The 13,553-nt window shown below is 46.7% G+C and overlaps 1 pseudogene; it reads right to left on the minus strand.

Annotated features, from left to right (window-relative positions):
- Positions 1-634: 634 nt before the first annotated feature.
- Positions 635-1,156, minus strand: LOC121291178 (annotated as a pseudogene).
- Between the last annotated feature and the right edge of the window lie 12,397 nt (positions 1,157-13,553).

A 13,553-nucleotide genomic window follows, 5' to 3' on the forward strand; every position in this document is an offset into this window, starting at 1 on the left:
ATGGAGGCCCCACCTGCCTGCTCGGGTGGATGTTAAAGATCCCATTGCACTATTTCAAAGAAGAGTTAGGGGAGTTATCCCCGGTATCCTAGCCAATATTTACCTCTCAATCAACTTCCCTCAAAACAGATTATCTGGTCGTTATCACGTTGCTGTTTGTGGAAGCTTGCAGCGTGCAAATTAACTGCTGCATTTCCTACAACAGCGAGCTGGATTTAATGCTGCCCATCATGGTGGTAACCATGGTAGTTGGGCCTACTTAATCGTGGGAGAGGCCCTGCATCAGCCTCCTAGCGGTTGGAGAATCTCCGCCCAAGAAAGTCGGAGGGTGGGCGATGTTAAATCCAATATTCATATGTTGAGAAAAGAATGAGCCTAAAGCCAGGCTGTGCCTTAAGACAGATTTATTTCCAAGCCAGAGTTAAAGACACAGACTCTTCCAATTCCTCCCAACACCCAGTGTGAACACCTTTTTATACTCTTATTTTTTTTCACTATTGAGCACTTTATTTTCAGTTAATATTGCACTTCGCATTAAGACCTAGGCCTCAACTCCTTATACAGGAGCACAAGCCAACATTCTCTACAGCACAGGAGCTCCTGCATTCAGTCACTCTGCCCCAAGGTGACCTTGTCACTCTCCCATCCCATTCTCAGGGGCTCCCAGCCTCTTAAGGTTGGTGATGTGATCTCCAAGCTTCTTGATCATCTTCACTTGCTAATCCAAGTAGTGAGTGTCCGGAAGTGACAAAGATGAGGGTCAGTGTTCCCAGAGGACAGCCTGTGCAGATCCAGCAGACTCTGGTTCACATTCTTCTCCATCTGCAAAGCTCTCTGCATTGCTGTCACACCATTGCCCCACTCATCCTGCTCTGGCTTCTTGATGTTTTCCAGGATGATTTGGCCTTCATGTTTATCCTGGAATCTTATTAGTTTCTCAGTGTGTTCCTGTTCCTCATGTGACTGCTCCTTGAGGAACTCCGCAAAGTGATGCAGGGCTACATCATCCCGGTCAAAGTAAGTGGACATGGAGAGGTATACATAGGAGGAAGAGAGCACCTAATAGAGCACCTAATAGAGCTATTAACAAGTTGATCCACTTGTTAATAGCATCCTCACAGTCCTTGTGGTAGTTCTGATGTACTTGGGAAGCCATCATCACTATTACTGTTCACTGTCACCTAGAAAATTCTAGAACTGACTGAAGCCCTAACACTTCCCCAATTGGAGGTAGCGGCTCTTGATTACCAACTTAAACCATGGACTCTATCGCAGCACAATTCCAAAATCAACAAAAGGGGCTGATGTGGATGCTTAGCTGCTGGCAGCGGGATGTCAATTAGGCTCATTAATGAGACAATTGACACCCATTATTACTGAGCCCACTGCAATTTAATGGTAGCTCAGAGATTTAATGAAAGCTGCTTCCTTGCATTTCCCAAAGACAGCCCAGCAACCCTGTTGGGTTTGCCAGCCGCCTCCTATTGGGTGGAGTGGGGGGTGGGTGGAGGGTGGTGAGGGGGCATTATCAGGCATTCAGTGCCTGGTCAAGGGACCCAGCATCAGGAAGATGGCTCTGCTGAAAGACAACTCACTGCATTTGCCTCCAAACCCCCTGACCCTCCAACCCCGTGAAACCCACAAGCGTTCCCATCCACCCGCACCCACCTCTGGCCTTCGGTTCCTCGATAATCCTGGGCCTCTGGTAGGTGCATTGCCAGAAGCTGCCGCTGCTCCACTGATTGGCTGGCAGCTCTCGGTGGGCGGGACTTCTGTGGTCAAGTTCTTGAATCTTGGGAAAGGCCTGACAGTGACTTAATACCATCAGGCCTTCCCTCATTGAAATGATGGTGCTCCCCAAAGGTTCTCTGACTGTTAAGCAAGACCCGTGGCAACTAAATTCCATCCAATGATCGCCCTTCAGAAAATATTTCTATGACTGTAACGCACTTTGAGATGTCTGGTGGTTGTCTTTTTTTATCTTCCTCATTTAGAAGGCTATTTTCTTCACAATAAAGACCATACTCATTTGCTCTGTTACCTTTTCCTACCTGCTGTATCTGCATTTGTTGAGGATGGTGCACATCATACCCCAAAAATGGTACGTTGGCTTCACCTCACATGATGTGTATGACTCGCTCTGTGGTGCTAGGCACTATTCTTGAGATTGAACTCATTTTCTAACAATTTCACTGATGTTGCTCTCCTTCCATTTTGTGTCTCACAGGATGAGGCCAATGAAGCTTTAAGATGCTGCATCTGCACTTCTGAGGGTCTTCCCCAGAAAGTGATCTTCCCCGTGTTCTGTAAAACATGGTGATGGGAGGACAGTACAAATCTAGAGCAGTGTCCTCAGTGCACGGCTTGTGTGAAGGGCTAGTGGTGAACCTGAAGCACAACAGCAGGCCGGGGTTGGGGGTGGGGGGTGGGGGTTGGGGGGGGGCATCAGGCAATTTAATGTTTAACATAAAAGTGGCATCACACAGAAAAGTCTACAAGTATAATTGTTTAAAAAGATACCTTGGTAGCTCAATGCCCAAAAATCGAAAGAGGTACCGGTGTACATAAAACCATTTGCTGAATTTTCAAATATCCATTTCATTACTTTTCTTTTTTTTTCACTTTTTACTAGTCACATGCCATCTTTCTTCAACCAGGCAACAAAGATAATTTGGTAAAAGTTTTTGCCACGTATTTCCATCTATTTTGATTATTTAAAGTGCCCTTGAATTCAGTCAATTATTTTTCTTTTTTGAACAATGAGTTGAGTGATTTTTCTTTTTAAAAGAACAAATATAATTCATGGCCAGGATCTTACAGCCCCTCCCGCACAGTGGGACATTACAGTCCCGCCGAACTGAATGGAGCCACATCCTCCGGGGGCGGGGGAGAGACAGGCATCGGGGGGGCTGTAAAATCCTGGCCCATTTGTCTCTCAATGTATGAGATATGGCAGGATTTCACAAAACCTCTGTAGGACATTTGCAAATTCTGCACTAATTGCAAAACTGAAGAAAAGGTTACCACTTTTTCTAGACTGGTTGAGAAGGGAATATAAAATCATTCTTTTTCATCTTTATGTTCTCAGGCCCAAAATATCAACATCTCAAATGAATGTCAGCAAATGCAAATGACAAGAGGTCTAAGAACTCAAAGCAGCTGCTATTCTGACCGGACGGTGAGTGCTGTGTCACCTGTACTGCACAAGTCTCTCCATTTCAAAGCATTTTAATCCAATGTTTTGCACCAAGAAGGGCTTACTGTCAGTTTGCAGTGCGGCACAGTGTGGAAAGGGACTTGTATATTGCAAGCCGAAAATTCTAGTGAGCTATTCAGACATATTCCCCTTACACTGTGTGTAAACATAACATTTCTGTGTAAGCGAATTATCTGTTGATGTATATTAAATGAGAATATAAATGAAGGAATTCAAGAGTGGTTCTTTGTTAAAAAATATAATCCTAGATTGTAATGAAACACTTCCCCCAACAATTGATTGCTGGTGAGTATCGAATTTACAATTAGCAAACTTTCAGGTCCATTTATTACCCTGGCAGGTTTAGACAAAACTGCCCATACTAATAGAGACATGACACATTTAATGACATTTTAATTACTTCACACGTAGATCTTCGGTAAAATTTGAAAGTTTACTGAATTTATGCTCAGTAAATCTTATTGTTACATTTGGACTGCCAAGATGCAAAGGTTCACACTCAGTGAAATTAATTTTTCAGAGCTGCTCTAGTTTCATAGAAAGAGAAGGACAAAGGGAGGGATTGTAGAGAATTGAAGAAACAAAAGCTTTGTGGAGTTCTGCTTCGTGTGGTATTTAGTTTCAACTTCGGGTGCCAGTGTCACTTCTGGAGCAACGCATGGAGATAAAGGATTCACTTCCCAAATCTGAGGTTGTAAACATTCCAGGGCTGATTGAGACACGGGCCAGGATTTTCTGTGCCCGCTGGCTTCGGGCGTGTTCAGTGGTGTGAGTGGACAATATGGTGAGAAGGCCAAAACCAGTTTGTGATTGTCCGCTCTGCCCACTGATGGCGGGCTGCGTTTCCTGCCTTTGGATGTTGGGAACCTCATTGTTTTACATCTGCATATCGTGATAAGGCCAGCACAGTGGAATAGTTTGCACCCACTGGATCGTCCGCCCACATAGACGTGATTGTGCAACAACACATCAAAGATATGCACTTCGCAGGCTGCATTCTGATGGGAACTCGGAGATGAATACACAATAACATTGCAGAGCGTTTGCCCGGGTCGCTTGTTGGTCTTCAAGGTTGAGGTGTATTTCGAGGGTGTTGGGGGGGTGGGGGGGGGCAAGGGCTGCCCTGTGATTCAGGTGCATTGAGGGTGGGTGCAACGGTGGCCCTGTAGTTGAGGCACGTTGGGGTGGGGGCAAGGGCTACCCTGCAGTTGAGGCAACTTGTGGGGGGTTAGTGAAGTGCTGCTCATCGGTTGAAAGTAGCGCGCAAGCACCTGCAAGGCAGGGGGTGCGGCGAGGGAAGTGGCCACGCATTAGGAAAACCTTGTATAAAGTGACCAGCTGAGATAGGTCAGATGCAGCCACATTGATATGATTGGAGTAGGGCCTCTAGCCTCTTTGCCCACTCAAGCATTGCAGAAGCATCAAAGTGCCACCAAATGCTCCAGAGCTTTTCACCCCTCTGGCACAGACTGCAAACTAATGAGCATTTTAGTGGACTGCAGAACAGTTGGGCCACTAGACACGTTGTACAATCTCCTTGCTAAAGCTGGCCATGGAGTAGTCACTGGTGAAGGCACTCACAGCCCCTTTGCAATGTCATCATTCTGGTTTGGATCAGTTTCCCCCATGGTTCAAGCTAACAGTGCAGCCTTGCAGTGCAGGTTAGGAGAGTGTCTTAGCCTGAGCTAAGAGCACAGCATGCAGTCCAGCGGCCGAAGCTGCTGCTAATCGCCCAGGTGGAGTGGGGCAGAGGTAGGTGGCATCTCGGGCAGCCATGCAGCGTACGAATCCTCGGCCATTCAAGTGGTGACCAGCACTCTCCGGGATGCGTTAAGGGGCCTTCAGACTTAATCAAAACAGGTTCTTAGTATACATATGCTAACTCATGCATCTCTCTCTTTCCTCCTGCAGGAGGAGTACATCAGGAGCATGGAGCCTGGTAAACTAGCTGTACACCTTGAGGCATACAGAGAGCGAAGACAACTGAGGAGAGAGCGACTGAGGCACCTGGCTGCGCAGAGGGAGGAGCAGCACCATCTGGAAGAAGGGGTGGCTGGGGTCCCGCACACGCTGCTGAAGAGCCACAGCGAGCCATTGCTGGTCGGTGCCTAGCTAGACCTAGGGTCTCTTGCCGCCGCCTTTCATTCCTGCAGATGACCGAGAACCAGCGTTGCCAAAGACTGCGCATGTCTAGGGAACTGGCTGGTCACATTGGCCAGATGATGCAGGATTTTGCACCATGGGGACAAAGAGGCCATGAAAGTGACCACGCCACTTAATTTCCACACCAATGGCTCCTTTCAGGGCTCCACAGGTGACCTCTGTGGGATATCACAAGCCTCCATTCACAAATGCATCCATGATGTTATGGATGCCATCTTCATGAGGGAACACAACTTTGTGCATTTCGCCTGGGACCAGGAGAGCCAGGATGCATGAGCGACTGGATTTGCCCAAATCTCGGATTTCCCACAGGTGCAGGGTGCGATCGACTGCACTCATGTCGTGCTCAGATCTCCATCACAACATACGGTCAACTATATCAACCACAAGAGATTGCATTCACTGAATGTGCAGCTGGTGTGCGACTACCACAAATGCATCCTGCAGGTGTGTGGATAGTTTCCAGGGACTGTCCATGACTCCTACGTTCTCAGTAGGTCACAGATCCCCGAAGCCTTCCAGGGTCCACAGAAGCTGCAGGGATGGCTCCTCGGGGACAAGGGCTACCCACAGAGGATGTGGCTGATGACACCCATGCAGTGGCCTCAGACTGCAGCAGAGTAAAAGTATATTGAGGCTCATGCTGCAACTCGCAGCTTAGTGGAGCAAACCATCATTATGCTGAAAATTAGGTTTCTGTGCCTGGACCGGTCTGCAATACAGTCCATAGAGGGTGCATGTATCTTCGTCGTCTGCTGCATCCTTTACAATTTGGTACTGCAATGGGGAGAGGAGCTAGTTGAGGAGGAGATGGAGGAGCTGGTGGTCTCCTCCAATGAGGAGGAAGCTGATGGAGATGAGGACGAGGTGGTCCTCCAAGGTGATGTTGTTGGGGATGAAGCCCTCGTATTGGCCAGATGAGGCAGGCGTACTCATAGCTGCTAGATTTGTGGAGGACGATGACGACATGCAATGAGGAGACACCATAGATCCTCACATTGCATTTATGAATATTTGGCTCCAGTCTGGCTTATGGCAGCGCACAAGCCCTCTGTGATAATGCTCCTGTCATGGAGATGCAGTGGAGGCCCTAATTGTCACTTGATTGCAGGAGGATGATGATGACATGCAGTGAGGACACTCCATAGATCTTCACATAGCCTCTGGGAATGTCTGACTCCTGTCTGGCCAAGGGCAACTCACTTGCACTCTGTGATCAGGATCATATCATGGAGATGCAACTGTGAAACTTTAGAAGCATCTGATCCTTTTTCAGCCTTCAGCCCCTCACCCCTTCAGGAGCACAGCATTACTGGTCACAGGTGCTGAAGAGATGGGGACCAGCATCACCTTAAAGGTGCTGAGAGCACACAGAGAGGAACTCTGTGATGCCTGCCCACAACATTCTGCCAGCAATGACAAGCACCATTGAGGAGCAGACATCAGTAATATTTCCAGGGAGTGTGAGGCCAAACCATCACTTTAGTCTGAAGGTTGCACAAAGCACAGGGAAGAGGCCCTGGACTGAGACACCTGCCTTTATCTTAGGTTTCATATCTGAGTGAAATGAACACTGTTCATCAGAACAAGGAACCATAGGCAGGGAGACAATCTTGGGAGTTTATTGACAATAGTGAACAGTATGTACAAGAGATCAACACCCATGCCCAGGCTGTGCAACTACATCTTCTTAACTTTCCTAACCCTGCTTCCCGGTGCTTCTTTGTGCTCCCTGGACATCCACAGTGGAGTTAGAGGCAGCCTGCTGACTGCTACGCCCTGTCTCAGATGACCTTGGCGGTCGTCCACTATAGGTCTGAGACCTGGAGGGCCCCAGACTGCTTTTGGGGGCCTATTGTGTGGCAGCAGCACCCTCCTTGGCCTTTGGAGCTGGAACTGCTGAGGTCATAGGAAGAGGGGATTCAGATGTGCCAGACACTCCCGGAGTCACCTGGATGGATGGCCCCGGGGGGTACACCTGCTGATCCTCCTCCCTATGGTTGCTTGAGGGCCGCTGGATGACTCCTTGGGGAAAAGGGGTAGCTGGAGTGAGATCGAGCTGCCCCGCAACCTTCTCCCGTGTACACTGTTGGAGGCCAACTATGGTGTCAGTGATGGAGTTCAGCCCACGCAGTAGTGCAGGACCAAAGTCTCCATTGCAGCCGCATCCTGCCAGTGTTGACCTCAGTACATGGCAATGCCGGGGTTATCGACCTCAGCCTGGAGGATAGACTCCTCCATCATGCCTTGCAATCTGAGGAGTGCAGCGGACATCGCTTCCTGATGTTCCTGAGCTTGCCTTTGCATCTCCAGCAACTGTGACATGACCAAGTCCAGAGGTTCATCATCTGACTTGGACTCAGCAAATTTCTGGCCTCCAGCAGTGCTCTGAGTGCTGGAAACCTGGGAGGTCCCTGCTGCTACCTGTTGCAGATCAGACAGTGTGATATGCTCACCAGATTGTGATCCCGAGGCTACTGTAAAGCTAGGTCCCACCGAGGTGTGTGTCTCTGCGCTGGTGGAGGGTGTGGGTGAGTGCTGTGACGGGACTTCAAGGATGGTGCCTCCAGATTCCTCTTCAGAGGTTTTTTCACGGCTTGATTAGAGGCCCTGGATCATGGACTCTGTTGGCTGTTTCCCAGATGTGCCTGCAGAAGCAATAGGGGGATAATTAGTGCATGGCAGTGGCCTGTGAAACAGGACACATCACTCACAGCATGGTTACCTGATGGATGTTGCATTGCTGGATCCTCACTTGGTAGAGCACCGCCGACCTCACCATCAGCACAGGAACAGTCCAGATCCTCGCCGGCCAGCTGGATGGCTCTGTTTTTGAATTCCGTGCGGACCTTGAATTCAGACATTCCTCCAACAGCTGTGACCCCTCCCTCTTGTTGTGTGCCAGCTTGTCCTGCATGAATAGAGATGGAGAGAGTGTAAGCAGGACGCTTGCCAGGTCAGATGAAAAGTATGCCTGGCTTGTGTGGGTGGATGGTGAGTGGTCCCATGAATGGGATGAGGACAATGAAGTTCGAATGTGAGAGAACGAATGATGATGTCCCTTGAAACAACAGTGAGTGAGAGCCCTGTGTATGTGTGATGTGTTTGTGAGTGTGTGAGTTGACAGTGATGAGAACAGTGACTTACCTGGTGGAACAGAGGAGATCATTCATCCTCTTGCAGCACTGGGTGGCTGTCCTCTTTTGAAGGGCATTGGCGCTGACACCATTGTCACTGCCTCCCAATCTGGATTAGTGAGGTTGCTGCCCATCCTGCGGCCAGAGCGGGGGTTAGAGGACATCACGGTGTCCAAAAGGCGCTCGAGGGACATGTCATTGAACCTGGGGGCTGCAGCCTTTTTGCCTTTCAGGGTCATGTCCAACGTTTGTGGGCTGGAAGCACTGAGATGTGTGTGAGAGGCTGGACTTTAAATATGGTGCCCGGCATGTTGAAGCAGTGAGGTAAGTCATGGCAGGCGAATGAGAGCCTGCTCGCCATGGAAATGGTGTGTTTCCCAGGAATTCATAATTAATGTGGCAGGTTTGGGATGGTACGGCGTGAAAAGTCGCCATTGCAGCTGGTGGGTAAAATGTCATTTTACCCGCCCGCTAACACGCTTAGTGCAAATCTGGGACGGTCTGTGATTCCACCCATGGTTATCAATCTTAAGTAGCTGAGGTCCCAATTAGACCACTAGGTGGAGTATCTCACATCAGGACACTGATCGGAGGGAGAGATAAACTGATACTGTTGGTCTCTCCTAACTACCTTCAGGCCTTAGCAGTAGCCAATCATAGAATGAGATTAATATAATTAATAATGTACGCTCACTAATGTGAGCATGTCATGTTCAACACTTAGTTCTGACACTGCTTACAAACTGAAATGAATTCTTATTAGAATATGTCAATGTTATAGCATCATCCTTTAGCTATGCTTCCAACATCCCAGCTTGAATTTTATATGTTTTCGGTATAATTTAAAAGTTGTCAGCAATTGTTCTTTAATTTTTAAAAGGGTACTCTTGAAGCATAAATCAAAGTATGCAAACTATAGCCAGCATTAGAAATGATGAGACTCACACAGCTACCCATTTTAACAACAGTTACACTTTCGGTCAAGTCTTTGAAACTATTCCAAAGTGATTATGAAAATCACGTCTGGCTCATATGACTGAATAAAAGACGATAAAAATTAGAAAAGACTATGAAACCCATCAATGAACCCATCAGGTTGGGCAATGTTCTTCATCTCTTACCTCAATAATTCCATTGTGAAACCTTTATCCATGTTTTTGTTAGCGTTAGATTCCCATTATAAAAATGCTCTTATTTCATGTGTCCCATCTTCTCGCCTCCTCAAATTTTAACTTTTGCAAAACAACTGCTTGTATCTTCCCAGACTAATAGCCCTGTCCTCAATGGACAACACTGTCTCCTTGCCCATTAACATGTTAAATTTACACCCCTCATTGTTGTATTAAAATTCCTCCACAGATTTGCCTCATGCAGTATTTGCAACCTCTTCCAAACTGACATACCCCACCTTACACTCTTGGATCCTCTGACTTTGATTTACTTTATGTCTTCTCCTTTCCTTTGTTATCACTATTGATGGGAGAGCCTTACGATGCCTTCAGCCACGGCCTGGAACCCCTCCCTAAACCTCTTTGCCTCTCCACTTCTCTTCTTTTAAAAGCTCAAAGGCCAGAATTTTGCGTCCCGTGGGCGGGCGGGTGCCCGACACATCCGGCCGTGAAATAGCGTGAGATGCCGTCGGGCGAGCGTCATATCTCGTATGGCGGGCGAGTGTGGCAATTGGAAGGGTGCCTGCTGAAAATTAAGCGGAGAACCAAGCGCATTAAGAAAGCAATTGAATGTGATTTTTCGTGGCCCATTCACTTTTACGGTTGGCGGACAGGCCAATAGGCCAGGCTGCCATTTACATTTCTGCTCAAACCTCGATCCAGGGCAGGATTAAATCTCTGTGGGGAGATAAGATAAAAAGAGTTAAAATTGGGGACTGTTTTAGTTATGAGTTATGCTTCCAAGGGCTTAATTGTGCTGCATGGACGTATTTTGTAGCATTTTTGTTGTTTCATTTATTCTGTGGGGGTCTGCAGCTCCCTGAGGCAGCTGTCTGCCTTCAGGGAGCTCACTGGAAGTGATCACCAGCACCCACGGTGATGTGGTGTCCACCCTCTTCCTGCCCCCACAGGCAGTGCTGAGCTTTCTCGCAGCGCGTTAATTGGCCAGCCAGCGTGAAATGGCGGTCGGGGTCAATCGCGGACAGGGGCCCGTTTCCCGTCTGCTCAAGGATCCGCCAATTGTGCACGCCTGACGAGCAAAGGATTCAGGCCAAAAACTCATCTCCCTGCTCAGGTTTACAATCACATTCCTATGTGGCCCCAGCCAATGCATTCCTCCATGGCACACTATCTGTTGTCCACTTCCCCAGTTATTTCCATCTGTGAGAATGCTGGGATGTGTTTGTGTTGAAGTTGTAACCAATGCCAGTTTTCATTAGTGGGTAAGCTCGATAGACAATGGTACACAGGGAAATCCAATAAATTGTAAAAATGCGTTGAGATAGATAAATGGTTAATTTGTTTCTTTTGTTGGCTGTGACTAGAACGTTGACTATGATACCAGGACTTGGTGCTCTGCCTAGTTCCTCAGGAACTTTTAACATCCATCATGAATAGACAGGCAGACAAGGCTTCATGTCTCATCTGAAAAACAGCACTTGCAACAGCAGTCCCTCTGTCTCAATTATGCACTAAAGACCTAACATGGGGCTTGAACATGTAACCTTCGGATTTGAGGATGACAGTGGAACCAGCTCAAATTATAATACCAGATTTGTTCACATTCCTAAATGTATTAAGTACTAGTTAATTGTCAAATGACAAAAGATATTAAATATAATTTTAAAATATTTAATAGAACATTAAAAAGGACCTTGCTGAAGAAGGAGACATTTTTTGCTGAAACTTTTCATCTTGCGCTCATGAAAACAATTATGCTAGAGAATACCAATGTCAGGGGAAACAACATATTTATACTGTATGAGAAGAGAGTGCTGATTGGTTGGAAAGTGGACTCTGATTGGTAGAGGTGTTGCCATGGAGAATGCAACAGTTGATGGTGACTGACAGTTAACTGCCAAGCATTGTTTGAAATTTAAACCAGGCAGCTTGACTCTGATTGGTCAAGAATTTGCTCATCACAAACAGCAGAAGGGACATGCTGTTTGATAGGGTCCACCAGTCTTTGGGATGCATACCTAGCATCTTACTGGCACTGAAATTCATATGCCACATTACTCATTTGTCTGATAGGCAGAACGTCTTTTTGGCTTGATGACAACAACGTTTAGTGCCCATTTTCCAGATACACAGTAAAGGATTCCTTCACATTTGCGAAGGCAGTAAAGGCTTGCATATCGATACCAATGCTGTGTCCATGTGCTCATTTAACATTGCTCGCCTATTCACCAATGTTCCGCCTAAGAAAACCATAGGTATTTTCACTACAGCACTATATCATGCACACTTAGACCCACCACCATTGCATGAATCAGTATTCATTGAGCTTATGAACTTGGCAACTTGCGCAGTTGAGTGCAGCTTTAGTGACACCATGTCTGCCCAGATAGTTGGTGTCGCTATGGGATGCCCTCTAGGCTCAGCTCTCACAGACATTTTTTTGGGGTTCCATGAGAAACATGTCTTCAATCGATGACACTCAATCTCCTACCCCCTATAATTTTCCGATATGTGCATGATATGTTCGCTATATTTAGACCCTCAGCTGCATTCAATAATTTCCATGCATGCCTTAATGGTCCTCATCATGCACTCAAATTCACCTTTGAAATAGAGCAGTCAAATGAATTCCCATTCCTTGTCATACTAGTTGAGAAATTTGCCAGAGTGTTCTCTACCACAGTGTACCACAAGCCTACCTTCACTGGTCAATACACGCGTTGGGACTCTTACTGTTCCTTGTGCTATCAGATTGGCCTTATTGGCAACCTTGTAAATAGGACCCAAGTCATTTTCTCACAATGTAAGCTTGATGCTGAAATAGGGCACATCAAAGACATCCTGCAGGATAATGGCTACCTGATCAGGTCATTTCACACTGAATATCATGCAAACTCATGAAGGGGCCCAAGGCCATCATTTTCAGCCCTGAAAAGTGCCCATTCTCCCTCAGATTACCCTCATAGGGCAAGGTATCTCAAAGATTTGATCAAGAGGTGAAGCTAACTGTTTCATGCTGCTACTATGCAGTTGCAACACGAGTGGTATTCGGCACTAACAGGATGCTGCCGTCAAGCCAAAAAGATGTTCTGCCTATCACACAAATGAGTAATGTGGTCAGTACCAGGGTGATGCTAGGTATGTAGGTTGTACATCCCAAAGATTGGCGGATCATATCAAACAGTATGTCCCAACTGCTGTACGCAATGGGCAGGGTATGGACCATACCCAACCAACCTGTGCTTGAGAAACTCAAAACAGTGTCCAACATTAGATGTGACTCCGCAATTGGACAACATTTGCTAAATAATCCCCTGTGCGCTAAAAATTATGCTGACAACCAATTTAAGATTGTCGGTAGGGCTTGCAATGACGTGTATTTATGTATATTGGAAGCTACATACGGGGCACTGTTCATTGCAGACAGAAAGAACATATATACACATTGTGCCTGTTTCAGCTAAACAAAATAAGTGACAGCTATTCCCTGGTTTATCTCCCAGGGCAGTGTCTTGACCAATCAGAGTCATGCTTCCTGGTTTAAATTTCAAATAATGCTTGGCAGTTAACAGTCAGTCACCATCAACTGCTGCATTCTCCATGGCAACGCCTCTACCAATCAGAGTCCACTTGCCATCCAATCAGCACTCTCTTCTCATACAGTATAAATATGCTATCTCCCCTGACATTGAATTGTCCTGATGAGTGCAAGATGAAAAGCTTTGACAAAAATGTCTCTTTTTTCAGCAATACTCAAGGTCTGTACTACCAGACGACTATTAAAAAGGATCTATGGTATCAGCTCCTAATTACTTGTATGTTATTTGCTTCCTATGGGAATTTATGTTCAAAATTTCTCCAAGTTAAATACTTGAATTGCAATCCTCAGTTTACTTTCATACCCAC

This window comes from Carcharodon carcharias, chromosome 19 (genome assembly GCF_017639515.1).
Source record: "Carcharodon carcharias isolate sCarCar2 chromosome 19, sCarCar2.pri, whole genome shotgun sequence".
NCBI classification, from domain to species: Eukaryota; Metazoa; Chordata; class Chondrichthyes; order Lamniformes; family Lamnidae; genus Carcharodon; species Carcharodon carcharias.